The sequence below is a fragment of the Sciurus carolinensis genome, chromosome 4 (genome assembly GCF_902686445.1).
Source record: "Sciurus carolinensis chromosome 4, mSciCar1.2, whole genome shotgun sequence".
Lineage (NCBI taxonomy): Eukaryota > Metazoa > Chordata > Mammalia > Rodentia > Sciuridae > Sciurus > Sciurus carolinensis.
The window spans coordinates 130,680,352-130,703,580 of record NC_062216.1 but is presented as its reverse complement, the minus strand read 5'-3'; the positions used below and the strand labels follow the sequence as shown (position 1 = coordinate 130,703,580).

Genomic DNA, 23,229 nt, shown 5'->3' with positions numbered 1-23,229 from the left:
CTGGTCAACAAGTTCCTCGACAGAATAAAATGGCACCCAAAAATAAGCTGGTTGCATTGTGCATAACTTCTTCAACACTGTCAATTTAAATGCATTTAAAATAACATTTATTGAAATCTCTTTTGCTTAATAAATAACCCTGCCATAAATTTAAAGTACATGAAGAAAGCATTAACTACTAAGATGCTTCATACTTTCTAGATTCAGAAACCCTATAGGTCAAGTCATATCCTATCCTATGCAATAATTTTAAAAATAAAAACACGTATTTAGAAATAAATTATTATTTCACAATGGTAACACCATAAGAAAATGTCACCATATTTACCACACTGAATTCCAATGACATAAATAAATTCATGCAAATGTGGAAAAAACTGCTCAGAATCCAATCATCTCAAGCTCATTTTTTTCATTTGTTTATTCATTCAACAAACATTTGTTGAATACCTACTTGGTGCCAATGCTTGCTAAAGAATTGTGGTAAAGAAACAAAAGAGAGACCAAGAAAGCAAGTAAGTGCCTAACAAATTATCACAACCACAATTCTGGTGTGTTTTTTATTAAGATCTTAAATGCATATCTATGTGTGCGCATGTATATGCATGTGTGGATTTATATATGTGTGTGTATATAATGGCCTTAGGTTCATCAGTGTCAACTACTACAGCTTCCCCAGGATATTAAGACTTTCAGTCACTTCTGTTGGGTTCATAAAATCAACCTAGACAAAGAAATTTCTGCACAGCCAACAAAACTCATGATGCTATTGAGGAGGGTCCACAATCACACAATTTTTGCTCTGAAAGAAAAGTGAGAAGCCTCATCGTTATTGAAATGAACAATAAAAGTGGCATCAGATTAACACTGTCCTGCATTAGTGATGATGGAGCACTGAAAGTGTTGAGAAAGAGGAATTTCAACACTCCTGAGAAGGGGCAGAAAATAGTATTTGTAGCACATGGCACTTTGTTCTATTTTTATGTGGAGGTTAAGATGTCCTACAGTTCAGGACGGTCTTATTTATTTTTCAGTGTGAGGATGACCTCTGAAGTTGAGTGGTCTAAAACAGGAAAACTAGAATCTCATGGCACCTTCTTAGTGTACCTTTGGCTGATTTCCCTAATTTATACTGCATTTATAGCACATGGCATGACATCCTTAAAGTCTTAACATTGAATATAAAAGAGTTTGTGAAAAAAAAAAAGTGCTGTCATGTTCAAAAGCATGAAAATACACATATGGAGCCAGCTACAGGAGCATTTAGGTCAGCTATAAAGTGCATTTTTAATTTTACTTATGCTACATCAATGCATACATAATTCATGGTCACAGTTATTATCCAAATCAAAACAAGCAGACAGAGCCTCTGAGAAAATCTGGTGTGTCGTTCACAGTTTTCACAGAGATTTGGCCTCCCACCCTATTTTACAGCAGGAATTAAAAGGTCTGCGTCAATTCCACTAAAGATTCAAAAGTCAATCTATCAGCCAGTGTGTAGTTAACATGCTTCTAGCATCAGGGCAACCTAGAGGAAAAAACCACTATGCATCTTCCTTCCCGGGGTGCAGAATGTGCTTGGCCCTTACCTCATCTGGGAGTCCTTCCAGAAACTCTGACCTCACACAGCTCCATCTGCTTCTTCCCCATCTACTACCTCTTCCTTTGGTTTCCTGTGCTTCTCCACCAAAGAAAGCCCCTAGATGCTGCTTCTGCAGCCCTCTGTCCTCAGAGAATTCAACCTTTTGCTTGGAGACAGTACTCCATTTGCAGCTGCCAGTGTGGCTGACAGATAATGAGAAATGGTAAATTGCACCTGAAACTCAAGTGTTGGCAAAATTTGAATTATGGACTTGCTCAGGGTAATTTTCTCTCTCTTTTCAATACTGGTGATTAGATCACTAATTGGGAGGAAGGAGCAACCGAACATTTCTACTGTCTGGTTTTATATGCAAAGTTGGCTTAGAGTTGAACTAGCTGACCTCTTGAAGACCCTTCAGAATTTGAGGATAACTAATTGCTTCTTGAAAATTCAAGAAAATATAATTTATTTTCCTCAGAGAACTCTCCAGATGTGGATCTATAATATACTCCCTAGAGATTTACCAAACAAATATCCTAATTATAAAAAAAATAGAAAGTGAAAAAATATTCTGAATCTAGTAAAAAAAAAAAAAAAAAAAGAAAGAAAGAAAAAAAGAAAAACAACCTGCAAAAAAGAATTGCCGATTCTTGGTTGCTAGTGTATTTTAAACAGAAACAAATAATACCAAAATTAGCACCTCCCAAATTGAAGGGTACCTTTTGTCAGCTCCGATGTTCATGAATTCCAAATTTTACATGCCACTAGTAATATGTAATTATTTATAAATATTTTACTTGAGTATAATTACATATAATCATTAACTGAAAACCAAAACAGGAATGATAGATCGGACCTCTTCCACAGAAGAAAAGCAGAGTCATTTGCACACACACACAGTCGTTAAGTGAAGAAAGTCTGAGTGACAATCTGAAATCCAAACACTGCTGTGGAACACGGCTGGGGGAGTGTGCTTAGGAAAAGGAGATAGGTCGCCCAATGCTGCCATCTTCAGATCACTTCTGGTAGCACATCATTCTTGAAAAGGTTCCTCATGGGCAGTGGTAAAAGTCTGAGGGAACCAAATCCCCAGATATGAAATCAAACCAAGGAAGTACACAACAGTCCCTTGTGATGATTCACAAAAATCACTCCACGCAAAACCCTTCTTATGCTTGGTGCTAGATACCTGAAGCTCTTGCTTGGTGCTAGATACCTGAAGCTCTTGCTAAAGTCACATATTCCAATTAAATGTCCAACTTTGTCAAGGAACTCTTGGTGGGATAGGAATTTACTCTTCCAGTTTGTCTCTTGATGGGAGATTTTGCTTCCCACCTCTCACACTCCGTGCATCTTTTGAAATAATTACATAAACTCTTCCTAAGAGTCATTCTAGGTGCATAAATTGAATTTAAATGGTCCTATAAACTACTACAAGGAAGCTCAAGTATGATTTTTTTAACCTTCTCCAGAAAATTGACTTACACATTGTCATTTTTACCTAAGTGAATAAATGAGTGATATATTTTCTCTATCACCTTTCCTAAAAACTTGATCTTGCATATTGGTAGCATATATTTTTAAATAATCATATGCATCCTTGCATATCTAGAATTCCATTTTCCACATATCCTGCACATGGGCAGGAAAGCAAGAAGTTGAAAGAGCCATGATTGAAATGTGTTAACATAACAAAAAGTTTTATGCTATATTTGTGTACTTTTCTTATAAGAGAACCCCTCAGGCCCCTCTTTAGGTCCTCTTTATCCTTATATGCTGTCTTACTACACACTTGTGAAGTAGAGCAGTTCTTGTTATTTCCTTTGTATAGGTGGAAAAACTGAGATTCAGATTTTAAATGATTTGCTTGAATTTCACAACGAATGGTTAACAGAGTTAGGAATCAAACTCAGGTTTCCAACTTCCAATCCAGTGTTCATTGCCATTAGTAATTGCATTCTGGATCAGTATCAGTCAATCACACTTGCAAAAAAGTTACTGGTGTTGCAATACTGAAATCATTCCAGAAGGTGTGTCAACAGCTATTACCCCACTCCTCAAGTGCCCCTGGCAACTCATGCTTCCCTGACCCACTTATGGATCCCACCACCACCACTACGTCTTTATATCTAGCACAAAAGGCTCAATGCCTGTGGAGCTGGGACCTCCAGGACACTGCTCCAACACAAGTGTAACAAGCATCTGTTCTATTAGGTGCCCATGTCAGAACAGAAGAATAAATCCCAGAAAGGAAGAATGCCACTCAAAGCTAACATCAGGGGTCTAAAGCTCTGGTCACTGCAGATAAAAACACATAAAAGGGACTCAGTGTCTCACAGCCTCCCTTTAACAGAGTTTTTGGCAAGATTTTTCCATTCTCGAACAAATAGTACGTCAAAGTATATGTTCACAAGGTTGTTGAAAAGGTGGAGACTTTCAAGTTGCCTTCTCACTACCCATCTACCACGCACCCCCAGTTACTATTTTGAATATTAGTTACATCAAAATTTCAATTTATAAGCAGCAGTTTTTCTACTAGATGAGATTCCTTAATCTTGATTAAATTGCCAATGATCACAGTATTGAAACAAGAATGATATTTGATGACTAAGCCGGAAACTTTGGAATAGAAATGTTAAGGCAATGAAAATAAACATTAGGAACCAAAAGTGAAAATGGAGGTTGCATTGCTAAAGCCACGTGGGGTTCACTGATCCTGAAACATCCACCCCTGTGCCCCATCACTCAAACAAAACTCGCCAAACATCAGCCTTTGCTGCTTTTTTTTCAACCATTTAAACTCCAACTATTCCCAAGAGTCATAAATAAAGCCAAATCACACGAAGGTGTCTATGCCTACTCCAATGCTTTGATTTGCAAAGCAAGTGTGCAGAATGGAAAAATTCTCTGGGTCTGAGCCTCAAGAGAACAGAAAAGGTGGTTTTTGCATGCTTCAATATTTAACCACACATTTTACCATTATCTAATTAGTCCCCCATAAAATAAGAGTGCAAAAGGGCTAGAAACGGGGCTGAAAATGGGGCTGATCTAGTGTCCTAGTCCCCAGTCAACATTGTTCCTCTGCAGTCCTGGGACCTCAGCAGCTCTACAATCTCAGGCCACTTACTCCATGCCTTGAAGCCCCACCTGCCCCTTGGCAAAACGAAGCCACTCAAGTGCTCACAGATTTGAGAACAGTCTGTACAAATTCCAAGTTCAGTGGCCAAATGCCTGTGGTACTGTAGCTACATCCAACTTTACCATATTCTCTTCTTGAGTCTCTAAGTGAAAAATCACCATAGTTCTCAGCAGATCATAAACTCTTTCATTTTTAAAATTGTAGTTGTTGGGGTATAAGTATATAACTAACTCAGTGGTAGAGCATATGCTTACCCTATACAAGGCCCTAAGTTCATCCCTAGCACCAAAAAAAATTTATATTTGTTAAATTCTTCTACTTTCTAGTTAAAATTACAAATGTAGCCAAAGAGACAATCTGCTTAAAAAAGGCACAATGTGGACATAGAAGACAAATAAAAAAATAATGAAGAATTTTGTTTTTAATCCTGCCATACACTTCTCACTCTGCCTAAATTGTGTGCTTTGTCTGTCTCAGGACAGGAAGAATTTGAAACTTGTGTTGGACTTTGAAGGATTAATGGGATTTTAGCTGGGCTGTGGGAAAACAGGTTCCTGGAAAGAATGACTGGGTCCAGGATGCTGAGGCAGGGGAGTGGGGTGCTTAAAGGAAATGTGTGTCACAGGAAGGTAGAAGTGAGTCACATTACAGTGTACCAGGTCACAGGCTCCAGCAGAAACTGCCTTTTCAGAGAAACACAAGTGGAGAAAAAGAGAAGGGGAGGGATCCCAGTAAAGTCTTGTCAGCTAGAAAATGACGCCCCTGACTTGGGAAAACAACACACATTGTCTTAGGTCACAACAGCCATTGAATGAATTAGAATGTAAAGTTCTAAACTCTGAGGAAACATTATGGCAAACCTTGTGGAAAATTGATCATCAAATATAAGAGGAACATTCGTAGGGGGAAAAAAAAGAGTGTCAGCAGAAAACAACTTTTATTGAGGAATACGTCGACATAGGCGGATTTTCAATAGCCCAGCGTCAGTCTGAATTTCTCTGTGTGCTTCTTGACTACCGCTCTCTGCATTTGGGGGCGGAGGTGGGGGGGGGTGCTTGCTTTCAAAAATAAATGCATGGTTTAAGTGCCCTCTGGCCATATCAGCTTTATTGCCAATTCTTCAGCTAATCTTGGAGCATTTTCAAATTCAAAGGCCACCTGACTTATTACCATTTAACACTTAGCAGTTCCCACACCAGGCTCCACTTTTCTAAGTGGAAAAGGAAGAACAGGAGCAGGAAAGAAAATCCCCCGTCTTCTTCCTTCCACTCATGGACTTAGAGGAGTGTCATTCATTCATTCAACATCAGTGCCACCTAAGAAACTGGTTCAGCCTAAATCTGGAACAAGATTCATCCAGGATACTCCCATCTCCCATGCCAGATCACAATAGTCATGTAACAAGACAATGACAAAACTTCACTGTCCCACTGCCCTAGAGTGAAGGTCCAAATTTCTGCATATTGCAGAACAGACCCTCCGTGATCCAGCCCCTGCCTTCTCCAGGACCTAGATTCTCATCCCTCAATCTCCTTCCTCCCTACTGACCTCGCATTAGGCAACTGGTGGCAACAACACAGACTGACCTTGCTCTCTCCCATCTGGGTTCTCCCTGCCTAGAATGCTCTTGTCACGATCCAGTCCCTTTGTCTAACTCCCACAGGCCTCCCAGATTAGATGGCTGCCCTTGTATCCCCCAGGTAGCTCTGCTGGATTCATACTGAAATTGCCAACCTTCTAACACATCACCGCCACCAAACACTGAGCTTCCTGAAATCAGGGACAGGGACTGACTTGTGTTTGTTTGTTAGCTATTGTTACAGTTTAATGTGTGGTCTCTGTCACCCTGCCTGACATGTAGCAGACCCTCAGCAAATACAGAAGGAAGGAATGGAGGGAGAGAAGGGCACTCAGCCAGATTAGTTCCCCAGTAGGCCATGCCAATAGAGTCAGGGACATCCTGGATCAGTAATCACTAATCTCAGCCAATTTTTCCAATATTACAAGACTTTTAAAAAGATGAAAACTTCTCTACATTCACTGTCAAATGGGTTTTCACTTACAGGTTCAGAAATAGATCTGTTCCTTGACCTTGCTCTATGCTCCCTTCAGTGACAGACAATGGCCTTCCGTGCCAGAAAGGAGGGAGCTGATTTCCTTGCCAGAGTCAAGCCCAGCATCTTGCAGGCCTTCAGGATCATGGACACAGGCTGACTGGCAGGTATCACCTTCAGAAGCTCAGCAGCCTTGTGGTTAAGTAGCTTCTGGCCTCCTCATTACAAGCAGTAACTCTGAAAACTCATTGATTCTGACATCTGGTTCATCATCCAAAAATGTCAGGGGGAAAGTTTTTCAGTTTGCTGTTTCTGAAGATTGCAGCCAACTGAAGCTTAGCCAGGGAAAATGCTAACTGTGCTTGGTCAAGGTATGGAGGACTTTGTGATGTGACAGATTCAAGCATTGAAGTGCCTCACAGCCCAGACTGCTCAGAATTAGCAGCTATGAGGAATTTCTACAGGCATCACTACCCAGACCTTTGTTTAGCAAATGATGACACACAAGATCAGACAGATGCTATTTTCTCCTGGAGATGAATCTGTAAGATGTCTATCCAGCCAATTCTGTTTTCCACAAAATTCCACAGCTCTTTCAAATGGGTATTATGAATACAGATAGGCTTTTCTTTATGCCTTCTGGGCCAGTAGGTATTTCAAGTTTCACAAATCAAAAGCTAGTTTTATATTCACCAGTATTATTCCTTGGACCCTAGATGCAGTGCATGAGCCTCAATGTAGCATCTCCATAACAAAGCGATTCACAAAGTATGGCTGTTCTCTTAAAGCAATTCCATCTTTTTCCAAATGTCCCTTTGCTGATCTTATTATACGACTTGCTACCTTGAAATGGCTGAACTCCACTGTGAAGATGTGCACACATGCACACACACCCCTCATTTTCATACCAGCTGCATGGATCAGCATTCCGTTTATATATGTGCTTAATCTACTTTGTGCAGAAGACCTACTTAAGCAAAGGCTACAGGTTTGGAAGTGTCCAAGGACTGACTTTTATAACCTAAGCAGTTCTGGGTTCCTTGAAGGAGAAGAAAACTGATGAGCACATTCTCAGCCATTCATCCTTGAGCATGCCCTGAAATGTTCTGCATCAAATCACACATTCTCCCCAGATGTGGTGATTTTAAAGGTCAGCTCTCCAATGCGCGTATGAAAAATGAGATTTTTACTAACTTCCAAGTGAGCTGTGGGTAGTCACCACTGCCTTTAGAGGGTCGTTTTATTTTTATCCCTGCATTACTAAAAGCAACACCCTCCTAGACATAAGGGCTAAAGAGCTTGCACTTTCTCACCTATTTCTTTCCAAGCAAGACCAAGAATCCTGAAAGATGATTAGATATCTGAGAACTGACAAGAAAGGTATGTTTAGCAGTGAGAGCCATTCTTGCTGCTCTATTGCACTGAGCAGCCTTCTATTTTAAGTTTTTATTAATGAAGTCATGTTACTTTCCTAGTCACCAACCGTCACCACTACCATCATCATCTCTCACACTCAGAGTCGACACCAACTATCTATATGTGTAAATGGGGCTGAAAAGATATACCTGTGAAGTGGGGTCCCTGTCACAATGAGGGTTTACAGGTAATTGAAACTCTAGCAGGCATTTAAGCTCAGCAGAGCTTCCCCATCTCTAATCATCATCACTGCCAGTTATTGAAGCCTACACTCCACCAGACACAGTGTTAAGCACTTCACATCTTACAGCAACCCTGAGAGGCAGGCACTGTGAAGGTAATGAAGCATGGGAGTTTGAGCACATTGACTTCGGAGTGAGAGACCAAAGTTCAAGGACAGTCTCTGTCATTTACTTGGTCTTGGGAAAGTCATTTAACCATTCTGAGTCATGTTTCTTTGTAAAGGAGAGAAAATAAACACTGAGTCATTTACTGAACTCTTACTATGTGCCAGTGCTCAATCTCCCATTTTACTGATAGGGAAACTGAGACAGGTCCAGTAGCTTCCACAAGTTTAGGGACATTCGAGCTGGACAGAGCAGTCTCCCTCTAAATCCACATGGTTTGCACTATGCCATACCATCCTCCTCCTGTTCACAAAGTGACTGAACACTACCAGAATTGAGTCTTTGACAGTTGAGTTCAGTGTACCAGGGCAGATGAGGGTATGTCTAGCTTGTCTGTAGTCACCCTTCCATGGCTTGCCCTGTGGGAGGTGCCCTCATTTCCTTGGCTACCTCTGGATCAGCTAAGTTACACAGCACAGGCCTGCAGGGAGTCAGCGATAAGTGCACACGATAAGCCAGTCATAAAAGGAAGCGGGGACTCTGAGTCTTACTGGTGGGAAGCAACGCTGCAGTAAGCACAGCTCAAGAGAGCTGAGACGACAAAAAACGAGGCTGGGTTAGAAATATGGTACACTGTTTTGTCTTAAAAAGTCATTACAAGCACCAAACTAAATATCAGATAGTATTACTTTAAACAACAATGCATACTTACATTTGATTTAAATGCATTATTTGATAGGCACAAAATTAACTCTGGCTGATGAGAACTCACAAGACAATAAAGAATAGCACAACTTGAAATATTTCCAATGTGTCATGATGAGCTATTTTGCCAAACTTACTCTCTGGCTCTGGCTACCAAGAGAGTGGTGTGTTTGCTGCTGTCTAAAACAGCAATCCCTCTAATCCCCTTCCACTCCCCTAATCAGTAAAGCCCCTTAATCAGTTAAAAATAAATAAATTATATTTTAAAAAGGCAGGTGACTGAGATGACATTCCACTTCCCACTTGAAGATCATAAAGTTCATCTACTGGGACAACAGCAACTCAGTTCCTGCCAATTGTCCCCTTGTGTAAAGGCAATCTGTCAAGGAGGCTGGCCTTATTAAGAAAAACTAGGAATTGGGAACATTTGTGTGGATTACAAATCAGCATCTTCCTGTCTGATACACCTTTTCAAAGGAACAGAATCCAGTGCCCCTTTCCTCACCTATTATAGATTTGACTTTTTATCTTGGAAGAATTAAGTCTTCTTAACTAGATTTGAGAAAGGAAAAAGTAAACAACCAAAAAATAAAAAACTTTCATGACAGCTAAAAATTTAAATGTTTCTAACATAAACCACTTTAAGGCACTTCCCCTTGTTTTATTACAGAGAAATTTTAAACCTTGTTAGTTGGACACCAACATAGGACCCCTGTGTAGAAATGTGGAGACATATCCAAAATGCATCAAAACTAGAGCAAATGACCTCTTTGGGCACTCTTCCAAGAGCCTCCTTGCATTCTCTTATGTTAATGCAGCCAGCTTACAGCCCAACTGCAATACCTGGCTTGAGTTAGCAGAAGCTTGAGCTCATGAAGAGCAGCAGCCAAGATTTGAAACCCCAAATTTATTGCGTTGTTTAGTTATTAAGGGAGGGCTGCATGTATCAATGAACAGCATCACTCCTAATCTGCTTGAGAAGTTTAGTCAGGAATTCATATTTCATGGGCTCTCCCTGGTACAAACAATATTTTCTCATTTATTTTCCCAAGCTGTTTCCTTGCGACTTGCCTCTCTCTACGTTCACTCAGGGGAGGTGTGCTATTAAGTCAGGGGAGGCCTCCTCCATCTCCAGGGAGCAACTTGACATCTTCTAGGGAGGCCTTACTTCTATTATTTATAGATAAAACACTTTACATTGCAAAGTAGCACACTATCTCCATCTAAAACCCTTTTGTAAAATAAACTGCACAGTCTGCATTTCAGATAGGAAAACCTGAGATGTTGAAAGTTAGAGAATTACCCAAGGTCACACGGGAAAGTAGAAACTCTCCAGGGGCCTTTCCTGTATGCAAGTACTTACCAATATGGTCACCTAGATGTCTAAGAGTTCCATCATGCAAAATACGCTAACTGGCATTTTTGAACACTTAGCACTGTGCTAAGCAGCTTCACCACGCATTATCTCATCGATTCTCACAATAGCTTCATAAGATTAGATAGTATTCTTTGTCTCATTTTAAAAGTGATAAAACTGGGGCACAAAGAGGTTACGTAACTTGTCTGAAGTCACTGACAAAGGTGTTCTCCTTGCCCAAACTAGTTTCCTCTGGGCTCCTTCTCAGCTGACCTAAACTTTGGGACTTTCATGTTCATCTGTGCATTGTCCAATTGTAGCAAGAATACTGCTAAGTCAGTGTAGCCAGAATCCCCTGTGCTTGATATCTGATCATCTTCAGTGTCTAATCAGGCTCCTCATCCTCCACAATCCCCCAGCACATATGACATCCTGGCCTGCCTTCAGCAAGAGTCCTGTTAAGTCAGCTTAGTCAGGATCCCTCCTTACCTCTCACGGTACCTTCAGTAATTCTCCACGCATTGACCACCCCCACCCCATCCCACTCCTTGATTACAAATTCCTACCTTTCTTTGTTTTGTTAGCAGCTGAGTTCAATCTCTCTCCTCTATTGCAGATCCCCATTGCAGCAGTCCCTATATCTGTCCCGATGATCCTGAGTTAAGTTTGCCTTACCAATTTTTAGCAAGTGTCATGAATAATTTTTATTTTGATACCACCAAGCCAGTAAGTGACAGAGCCTGGATATGAACCTAGGTAATTTGATCCCAAACTCTGCACTCTCAATCACTGAAGCACTCTAAATCACTTACCACACAATACTGCCTCTCTTTCTGGTCCTAAGAGGCGCAGGCTCACGAAAACTACATAGTCTCGTATACATACACTGGTTGCTATGGATTCCAGTCTCCCTCTTAATCCCTAGCAGTAGGAGTATTTGGGAGCAAGTGTTATGGGGAAGCTTTAGAATACTTTTGCTATTGGCAGATGTTCATGATTTTACCTAAAATGAGAACAATGGTAAGGGGTGAATAATGATGTGACTGGACAAAAGTAGCACTCACTAATGGGGCAAGACTAGTGCAAGATGTGAAGATTGGGGGAAATATATGAAAACCAATTGCTTAAGAAAAATGTAGTGTCCACTAATTTTCTTTTTCTGAGAAAAAGAAGGAAAAGCAAACAAAACTCATTAGCTGCATTTGATGCTCATTGAAACACTGCAGCTTAACTGAGTGAAAGTCATAAACCCCATATTTCTAGAGTATTTCCAATTTATCCTTTCTTATGTGGGTATAAAAGATAAAGTCTCTCCTGACAGCACAAGTGTTTGATGAATGGACGAATACCTCATTACTCCTTTTTCCAAAGCCAGGATACCCTTTCACTAAGTTCTTATTTGATGGGTCAAAATGACTTTTCAGAAAAACTAGAAGCTATACGCCAAATGTTAAGAATGGCCATTGCTGCTGTGTTATTACAAATATCCTTTACTTCCTTTTCCTTCCTTATTCAGTTTTCAGAATTTTCTATAATAAGTATGTGTCAGTTTTATAATAAGAAAAACAAACAACAGTTTTTGTAAAGACTTTTCAATAGAGGAGTCCCTAAGTCACTGGTACCAGCCTCTTCTTCATTGCTGAGGGTATGATTTTTTATGTAAAGAACAGACTTTCAGACCCCGAAAAGAATGATGTGTCCCCCATCCCAGGAGATTTATTCCTCCAAACCCTAACAGCATTTCTTACTTACACCTAGTCTGGATTTAAGCTCTCAAATTGATGGAATTTCCATTTTATGGAAGACCTTTCCCCAGTGTGAACTCCACCCACCAGAAATATTCCAGAAATGCCCATCCTTACAGTAACGAGCACATAAAACTCCAAGCGAATTGCAATATTTCTAAGAAGAGAGCAAAGAGATTTTTAATCACTGTGTGTTCAGTCTCATGTCGCGTTTCTTATTGTGCTACCATTCATTGTGGTGGCTCATAATGTACAGTAATACGTTTTACATCTACTAAATGTATTCTGGGTTTTTATATCACAGTTCAGAAGAATAGCTTTGGAAATCCTTTTGACTCCTTTATTTGAAAACTACATTTGTGGAATAGGGTAATTAAATTCCTATAGTTTGATATAACATTACCTCTGCTATTCTAGCTCATAAAAAATCCCAACCATCTTCTTTCTGCTTTTGCTAGAAATGGAATTGCACCACAGAAATTTCTGTTAATACAAGTTAAGATTTTGAGAGTCTACCCCATTGTAGTTAAATCAGAAAACTCTTTTCTTTTGCACATCTTCATGGAAATTAAAATGACTGCAGAAATTGTCTGTGCCTGATGAATGCATCCTAGCTTGCTTTGAGAAGAAAAAGTTAGAAGGTTTCAATGTAAGGACTTTTAAATCTTGGGAAGATGTGAAGGACTGTGGGGGTGGGGGGCGGTGCTTGAACTGATTTTGAAACTCTTTAAACAACATAACTCCTTTGACATAGTTAGGATTCTTAGGCATAGATGAGATCAAGTACTACCATACCTGGGTATGATGCGGATGATGTCGTCGAACACGGTAAAAGTATGTTATCACATTTGCTCCTCCTCTAGCACTGGGTGGTAGAATAGTCCCATTTAAAAGAAACTTGAGGAACACAGAAGGGATGCGATTTGTTTCTTTGTGCCTAACCTGAAGGCAAGGTTGGAAAGTAACAAAGCTGGCACCCAAACCCAGCTGTGCTAACTTTAAGTTCAGATTCTTTCCACCACATGGCACCACACCACATTCTGCTGCTGGAACTCAGAAAACAGTATTTCATATTTGCCTTTTGAATGTCCCAACTTGTGTGACCCCTGAGCTTATGCACTTCAATAAATGTGCATGTTCTTCCTCCTGTTCATCTGTCTGTAGCCAGTTTATTTCAGCTGACTGAAATACCAAACGTCAGAGAGAAAGTTTGAACCTCTCTGCACTGCCCGTCAGACATCCCAAATAGCATCTTCAAGTTCCCATGAGTGCCCAGACATGCCTGCTGTTGAGAGTGGTGCTGCTGTGAGGACAAAAGGCAGTGGGTACAGAGGAGGTGGGTTGAGCACTTGCTCAGCACTCAGAGAAGAAACGAAGCAGTACTGGTTTTATGTGTTTCCAAATAAATAAAATAGGTTTGTTTTGTTTTGACTCCCATCTGCAGTTGTATGATGACTCTCTGAGGTCCCTAGGATACAGTTATAAATGACAAAGAAAGATTTGAGTTGCAAAAATGTCCAGCTATTCCAGATTGTGAATAGATTTGTTTCTAAACATAGTGGGCAAAGTAGAGCCCTTTTTTTTAAAATTCCAAATAACTGTGGTGTTCTCATCATAGCATAAATAGATGGCAAACGGCTCATAAGGACAACAACAAATAACATAAGTGAAATAGACTCATAGGGATAGAGCAAAACAGCCTTGGCTACCAAATTAAATGTTCTCAGAAGAGAATTAGTCAGAGGGAAGAGCGACCTTGGAGCACTCAGGTAGAAAAAGACCAAAGGAAAACAGTGAAAAAGACAGAAGTTCTGGGGGGGTGGGTAAAGAATTTGAATTCCTTGCAAGATGCTACTACTTTTCTATGCACAGCAGATATAAAAGTGAAAGTAATGAGTTGGAATAGATATTATTAACTTTTAATTAAGTTACTCTTAGAAATAACACATAAACTGATCATCCACCCAAACAGCTCAATTAAGAATGTATAAAAGTACATTCCTTCGCCATCCTTTGTCAGCTTTGTATCAAATGATCCAAACAGCTAAACTAGTTCTAAGACTCTACATGGAATAAGGAAGCCTGGGGCTTATTTCAAGCTTTCCGTAGAGACACTAAAGTGGTCATTTTTAATGCCATCCATGTTGAAAAAGCACTACAGCCGGACATAAGCCTTTTGGCATCCAAAGCCTCCCTACCCATGGCTGGGTAGAAAAAGACAACAGAGGTTAGAAAACAGGCTAGTGTCTTTGGCAAGCAGGAAAATATTGATAAGAAATTCATAAACTAAGATTACCTTTATAATTGCACTTCTAAGGTGAATCATCATTGATTATTAGTTTAACCTGACTCTATGATTCAATACCACTCTCAGCATAAAAAAGTACTGGTTATACCTAGAAGTTCAAACAGGTGTAGTTCATGGCCATCAGAAGCCCCAACCACTGCAAACTCATTTACTTGAAACAAATTATTTGTTTGATAAAATTATCTGTTTGACATAAACAGAACTCTGTATTGTTAATTTTCTGACAATTCTTTCCTGCAAATATATATATATATATTTATACATATATATTTTTATATATATTTATACATATATATATATATATTTATATCTGATAATCAGGTCTCTGCAAACAATGAATTCTACCCTTTCAAAAAACATTCTACACTTGTCTCCTAAACAACTGTGCCCCTTGGAATATTAATAGCTTGGGATGCTGATATGCATTCCATTTAAAGAGACTGCCATCACAAAGCAGGTTTTCTTAATTCTCAAGTTCACTTTTTCACATTTTAACATTTCCAAAATGAAACTTCATTTTACAGTGTCAAAATATTTTACCAGCTGACTCTTGCCCCAAAATGAACAACAACAAAAAGTCACAATTAACAGTATGCTTTACATCCAAAGGCATCTCAGAATGGAGGAAATGTGGTACGTTTGGAAAAAATAATTTTTATCATTTTTGAAGCTTGACACTGCATATTATTTTATTAAAGATTCTGAAAAGTCCCACACTTTATAAAGCTGTTGGTTTCACTCAGTGTTTCCCAAATATATTTGCTCATGGATCCCTTCTTTCACAGAATTCATAATAACACTTCACAAAGCTAACATTCTGGGAAAGTGTCCTGGGGAAAGACTGCCTAATCCTTCATTACCCTTGGCTAAGACTCTCCTCTCATCAGCGTTATCTGTTATCCAGTAACAGAACCCCTTCCTGATGGAAGGTAAACAGGTTTCAGGGTCGACTCCATAGAAGGAAAATTCCAACTGGGCCAGACACTGATTTGTTCTGCTTGGAAAACATCTGTGGTGTATTCATACTGACTGCTCTCCCCTACAGATGATGCACATCTTTGTTGCAAATGCCTTTACGATGTGAGGAATGAATAGACTGAATTGAAGCCATCTGCATCATAGGATGAGAGGCACAATTTGGTGAAAGATGTTCCTTTACATATCCTAACATTCGGGGAAAGGGAAATCAATGTATTTCTAGGACTAGTTCCTAAGTCCACTTGATCAGTAAATTTGTGCATTTCTGTACAAATGAATAGTTTCTCTTAGCAGATGAAAGAATATGAGAGCAGATATACAAAACAGAACCAGTGATACGACTCTTTTGGATGCAAGGATTCAGTTTTTCAGGCCTTGAACAAGTAGGTCATACATACACTCACATTACACATATTTCTCTGATGATAGCCATTAATATAGATTTTAGAAAAACTATCCAAAATATGGAAATGAGGCTAAAAGATTACCAAATGCCTTTTGAAAGACATATTTAAGCACTGTCCAACAGGGCCACCTATTAGACATCACCTGCTTCTCCTGCTACCAAAGCATGGGTCTCGGACAAGCAGCTCAGCATCATCTGGGTCTTGTCAGAAATGCCAATCTCAGCCCCCAACCCAGACCAACCCTATTAGAATCTACATTTTAACAAAACCTCTGGGTTATTCTATACATCACAGTTTGGAAAGCACTCATCTACAGGATATAATCTTGGTCTGACTTTCTATTTGCTATCCAGACCACAAGCTGTAAAGTTATATGTTAACTTGAGAAGATTAAAAAATAGCAAATTATTTTTTTCCCCTAGACATACAAATGATTTCTGCCGAGTAGAAAAGATAGCCTCAAGGTTAACATTTTATTGCCTACAGGAAAGAATACAAACTATTTTGTAGCTAATTCCAGGATTCTTCCTTCCAGTGACTACTTCAAATTCTTCTTTGAGCAATATTTAGCATCCCACTTTATCTTCATTCATTAAATAAATAAAATTTTGGCACAAACTCAAGGCATATATAAGACAGTCATGTTTGTACCTGTTTAAAGTTATAATTAAAACCAAGTTGCCTTTCAACTGCAATAAGATACTTACCTCTAGTTTTCATTCTTCTCTTAGAAAAAAATATCCCATTGTCCAGCAAACAGTAATTGAGAATGTACAAATTGACATAAAGAAGGATCTAGCATGGGCTTTCCACACACGCCCAGTATAGTTCCAATGCAGAATTCAACTTCAAAGAGAAGGGCTGGTAACTGAGATTGTGTAGTCCTGTTTCTGCCCACAGTCATGAGTTATAGTCAAAAAAACCTTTAGTTTTGTTTTAATTTTTGAATCTGAAGGCCTTAAGGCATAACATATATTCCCCAGTTCTCCAAAGGTCCTAAATGCCTTAATATTATATCAGGTGTTTCACATGTTTGCTACCTATCTGGCCGCTGAAGCCATTTAAGTTTACAGCGCTAATGCACACACTCATCTATTAAATCCAGCACTACAATAGAAATTGCTGGTCTCAAAATTATAACGTACTCTAAGTAACCCTTATTGGGAATATTTTTGCATATCTGTCCTACCCAGACCTTGGACAGCTACGATGAGTCTGAAAAGAATACATACAGCTGCCAAATCCAGTGGCCTTATTCATTATCCACCAGAGGGCAAATTATTTACACATACCACAATGCATTTGAAATACACTTCCAAGCATCATCATCAATTTCTTCAGATACAAAAGAGTTTAATTTATTTGGTTCTCAGGGCATAGAAACCATGGCCCACATAAAACAGTAGAGATAGCTTCATTCTCAAAACTGAGCATTATTAAAATGTCAAAATAAACATTATACAGAAATACAGCAAGGAGACACAGCAGCTACAGGCAAGGTAGCCTGGTCCCTCTGAAAATCAGACCTAGAGGTCCAAAAGCAGGTTTGGACAAAACCAAGTTTAGAGGTGCCAATTAGTCTTAATGGAAGTTATTTTCTTCCTTCCACAGATTTGCTGACAGTAAATCAAAGAAAGGTATTGTCTGCTTTCACTAGGCAGGATTCTTTTTCATAAATGCTTAAACTCACTAAATAAGGAAAAATGGGTACTATATAAACAGAATCATTAATAATAAAAATTTCACCTAGAGTCAAAAAATAATCCAGGCTATTTCATTGTTCTGCAGAAATAGTAATTTCTGTAGTTTTTCTTGGTCTTCTCTGCAGACTTTTCTACTTTGGCGCCTCTCATCTCTCATTTCCCTCTTGTGCTTCTTTCTGCAGGGGGCTTAATGCAAACAACTCAGGAAAACAACCAAGTACCTCCATAGTACTTTTTACCCCTCTAGGAAGGCCTGAACTTAACCTCTTAGTTTTTGCAAGTGAGTCATTAAACTTACCTTCTATATGCCTTGAGGGTCATTAATATGCATGTTATCCAGCAAGCTATTTATTTTAGGGTTTACTTTGAAATTGCCTGGTTGGAATCTATGTTTGTCTTTCAAGACTATCTTCCAGTCATTTTCCACTCACTTTGTTTTAAACTGAGGGATGGGATGGAATTCTAGAAGTCAATAGCAATTTTAGTATCATTTCAGAAAAAGTCATCCTAGCCTGATCATACTGAGTCTGTCCTCCTCCATACCCTCCGTATCACACAGAAAATACTTTCCAAATTTCTCTTTGGCCTGCCAAGCACTATTCAAAGTAAACAGTCAGTCTACAAAATTGGAAAGAATTGGAACTGAAAGGTTTGTGAGAAACAGAAAGTCAGAGGGGAGTTGTGGTGGGGGCTCAGGCAATATCAAGAAAATGAGAAAATCAGGTCAAACCAGGGTGAGAGCACAAACACACCCAAATTCTCCACTGGGCTTAGAAGAGACCAGAATCTTCTGCACTGAAGTATTTTACAAGTTTATACTCTGCTAGTCTCTTTTGTTCTGTTTTTGATTGATGAGTATTTTATTTTATTATGTTATTAACATATTAATGGGTTTTACTATGACATTTCTATATGTGCATATATCAAGCTTTGAACATGACCCCTCCCCTTTTCCTATTCTTCCTCCTTCTGTCCTCTCCCCTTAACCAATTTCCCACTTTTTTTTTCTTTTCAATCTTCACATATGAGAGAAAACATGGAATTTGTGTCGTTCTGTGTCTGGCTTATTTCACTTAATATGATGTCTTCCAGTTCCATCCATTTTCCTGCAAATGGCAGAATTTCATTTTTCTTTATAGTTGCATAGCACTCCATTGTGTATATATATCATTTTTTGTTTGTCCATTCATCTGTTGATGGGCACTAGGCTTCTTCCATGTCTTGGCTATTGTGAATAGAGCCACAATAAACATGGGTATGCAGGTATCTTTCTGTATGCTGACTTCGTTTCCTTTTGATATATACCATTTCAGGAAGGTATAGTTGGATCATATGGTAGTTCTATTGTTAGTGCTTTGAGAAACTTCCATATACTGTTTTCCATGGTGGCTATGCTAATTTACATTCCCACCAACATTATCTGAGTTCCTTTCTACATCCTTGCTAGCCTTTGTTAATTTTTTTTATAATAGCCATTCTAACTAAAGACTTTAAACATTTTTAACATATTTATTGGCCATTTGTATTTCTTCTTTTGAGAAGTGTCTATTCAGATAATTACCTTGCTCTTTTGTTAAATGTTTTGAGTTTTTTTATATATTCTTATTCTAAGTCTCTGTCAGATGAGTAACTGGCAAACATTTTCTCCCATCTGTAGGGTATCTCTTCACTCTGTTGAGTATTTCTTTTGCTGTGCAGAAGCTTTATAGTTTGTTGTCATACTAGTTGTTGTCAATTCTTGCTTCGGTTTCTTGGGCTAGTACAGTCCTATCCAAGAAATCATTGTCTGTGCCAATATCTTGAAGTATTTCCCTTAGGTTTTCTTCTCATATTTGCAAGGTTTCAGATCTTATGTTAAGTTCTCTGAAACATTTTGGGTTGATTTCTGTTTGGTGTGAGAGATATGGGTCTAGTTCAGTCTTCTACAAGTGAATATCCAGTTTTTCTGGCGCCATTTGTTGAAGAGGCTGTCCTTTCTCCAATGTGTGTTTGTTCAGTTAGATGAGGTTGTATGGTTCTATTTCTGGGTCTTCTGTTCTGTTCCATTGGTCTGCAGGTCTAACTTTATGCCAGTATCAGGCTATATTTGTTGTGACTCCGTAGTAGGTTTTGAAATGAAGTATGGTGATGCCTCTAGCCTTGCTCTTTTTTGCTCAGGATTACTTTGGTTCTTCAGGGACTTTTGTGCTTTCACATGAATTTTAGGGTTGTTTAAGGTTCTTTCCCTTGCCTGGTTGCTCTGAGTAATATTTTCAAGTACTATATCAAGTAAGAGAGGTAAGAGTGGACACCCTTGTCGTGTTTCTAAGTTTAGAGGAAATATTTTCAGTTTTTCCCTATTCAGAGATTTGTCATATATAACCTTTATTATGTTGAGGTATGAACCTTCAATACCTAATATAATCAGGGTTTTGATCATAAAGGGATGTTGAATTTTATCAAAGGCTTTTTTTTAATCTAGTGAGATGAGCCTGTGATTTTTATCCTTAACTATATATATGTACTGTATTACATTTATTGATTTGCAAGGGTTGAACCATCCTTGCATCCCTGGAATGAAATTAACCAATGAAAGGGTTCCTTACCTTTCTATTTTATGGAATAATTTGAGAGCACTGGTGTTAGTTTTAATGGTCCAATAAAATTCAGCATTGAAGCCATCTCATTCTGAGTTTTTCTTTATTGAAAGACTTTATTCTTACTTCAATCTCATTACTTGTTATCAATCTATTTAGGTTTTTTTTTTAATCACTGCTTGGTTCAATTTGGTAGGTCATATATATCCGAGAATTTTTCCACTTCTTCCAGATTTTCCAATTTATTGGGATACAGTTCTTCAAAATATTCCCTTATGATCTTTTGAATTTCAGTGTTATATCTAAATATAAACATTTCTCTTTTTTCATATCCAATATTATTTATTTGGGTCTCCTCTTTCTTTTGATTAGTTGAGCTAAAGATTTGTCAGTTTTGTTTACCTTTTCAAATTATAAACTCTTAGCGTCATTGTATTGTTCTTTTAGTCTCTATTTCATTTATTTCTGCTCAGATATTTATAATTCATTTTCTTCTTCTGATTTTGAATTTGGTTTGTTCTTGTTTTTCTAAGACTTGAATGTATCCTTAAGTTATTTATTTGGGATATTTATAAATACTTATTGCTACTTATTTTCTCTTAGTACCACTTTTGCTGTATTCCACAGGTTTTAGTATGTTGTGTTTCTATTTTGTTTGATTTTTTTATTTGAAATTTTTAAATTTCCCTCTGATTTCACTCAAAAGTGTGTTGCTCAATCTCCATATGTTTGTATAATTTCTGCAGTTTCTCTTTCTGCTGATTTCTAATTTTCATTCCAATACAATCAGACAAGATGCAAGAAATTATTTCAGTTTTTTAAAAATTTGTTAAGACTTGCTTTTCAGCCTTATGTGATCTAGTTTGGGGGAAAAAAATCCATGTTCTGATGAAAAGAATGTGTATTCTGCAACTGTTGAATGGAATAGTCTGTAGATGTCTGTTAGCCCATTTGATCTACAGTCCAGTTTAACTCTAAAGGTTTGGGGGGTTGTTTTGTTTTGTTTTGTGGTTTTTGTTTGTGTTCGTACCAGGGATTGAACCCAGGAACACTTAACCACTGAGTCACATCCCCAGCCCATTTTACTCTTTATTTTGAGGCAATGGCCTCCCTACATTGCTTAGGGCCTCAATAACTTGCTGAGGCTGGCTCAACCTCCGGAGCCACTGGGATTACAGACATGCACCACTGTGCCTACCTCTAATGTTTCCTCATTAATTTTTTATCTGAATAATCTGTCTATTGCCAAGAATGAGGTATTGAAGTCACCCATTATTATCGTATTGGCATATTGAAGTCACCTTTTATGTTTAGTGGCATTTGTTTTATGAAATCAGGTGTTCCAATGTTCAGCACATAAACATTTATAATTGTTATTTCTTCTTGATGTATTGTTCCCTTGATTAGTATACTGACCTTCTTTGTCTTTTCTGAATAATTTTGTCTTAAAGTCTATCTTGTTGAATATGAATACTACTTCTGCTTGCTTTGGAATTCTTGTTGCTTACATTATCTTTTTCCATTCTTCCACTTATAGCCTGTGTATGTCTTTGCAGATGTGCTGAGTTTCTTGTATACAACATATTAATGGACCTTGCTTTTAATCCATTTGGCCAATCTGTGTCTTTTAATTGGGAACTAAGACCATTTTTTTTTTTTTTTTTTTTTTTTTGGCGGTGCTGGGGATTGAACCCAGGGCCTTGTGCCTGAAAGGCAAGTGCTCTACCAACTGAGCTATATCCACAGCCCAAACTAAGACCATTTAGACTCAGAGTTATTGTTGAAAGGTACATGATTGTTCTTGTCATTTTACTGATTTTCTTCTAGTTGTTTTGAATAATCTATGTTCATACCTTTATCTCCTATTTGCTTTAGAAGTTTTATGGTTTACTGTATTGATGATGTTTAATTCTTTCCTATTTCTCATTTGTATGTCTACCCTTCTGGTGGGACTTATGCTTTGACATATTCTCTTGATTGTGTTTTTCTTCCTCTGCTAGTTATAGAGTTCCCTTAAGCATCTTCTGTAACGTTAATCTAATAGTCATGAATTCTAAAGTTTATGCTTATATTGGAAGGTCTTTGTTTCTCCTTCAATTCTAGATGACCTTGCTAAGTATGGTAATTGTGGTTGGCAGTAATTTTCTTTCAGAACTTGAAATACATTATTCCATGCCCTTCTAGACTTAAGAGTTTTTGCTGAGAAATCTGCTGTCAATTTAACAGGGTTTCCTTTAAATGTGACTTGGCACTTTTCTCTTGTAGCTTTTAATATTTTTCTTTGTCCTGAACTTTTGGCATTTTAATTATAATATGTCATAGAGAGTTTCTTTCCTTATTATGTCTATTTGGGGTTCTAAATGTCTCCCCTACCTGGATGTCCATATCCTTCTTAAACTTGGGAAATGATCTGCTAGTATTTCACTGAATAGGTTATCTCTGTCCTTGGCAGGTACCCCTTCTCCCTCCAATATGATGATTATACAGATGTTTGCTCTTTTAATGATGTCCCAGAGATCTTGTATGTTCTCTTCATTCTTATTTTTTCCTTATTGATGTCTGACTGTAATAGTTTGGCAGATTGATCTTTAAGCTCCAATACTTTCTTCTCCTTGATGTAGTCTGTTGTTGAGGCTTTCAACTGAGGTTGAGGTCGAATTTTTTTTAAAAAATTGATGTATCTTCATGAAAGTGTTCCCTCATATTCTTGCATTGTCTTTCTCAATTCATTCAACTGTTTATTTGTATTTTCTTGGATTTCAATTAGCTTTTTTAAAATCATCATTTGGAATTATTTTTCCAGCATTTCATCCAATTTGATGTCTTTGGAATTTCTTATTATGGAGTTACAAACCTCAGGAGGTGGCACATTATCTTGTTTTGTCATAATTCTTGTGTTTCTCTGTTGGGAT

The 23,229-nt window shown here is 38.2% G+C and overlaps 1 protein-coding gene and 1 non-coding gene across 3 annotated transcripts in view; both read right to left on the bottom strand.

The window, feature by feature from the left end:
* Positions 1-23,229, bottom strand: part of Tph2 (tryptophan hydroxylase 2) — a 102,223-nt gene that overhangs the window by 9,504 nt on the left and 69,490 nt on the right. The gene's annotated exons all lie outside the window — the stretch shown is intronic.
* Positions 21,989-22,065, bottom strand: Trnae-uuc (transfer RNA glutamic acid (anticodon UUC)). The gene has a single exon. It is a non-coding gene; the product is annotated as a tRNA-Glu (tRNA).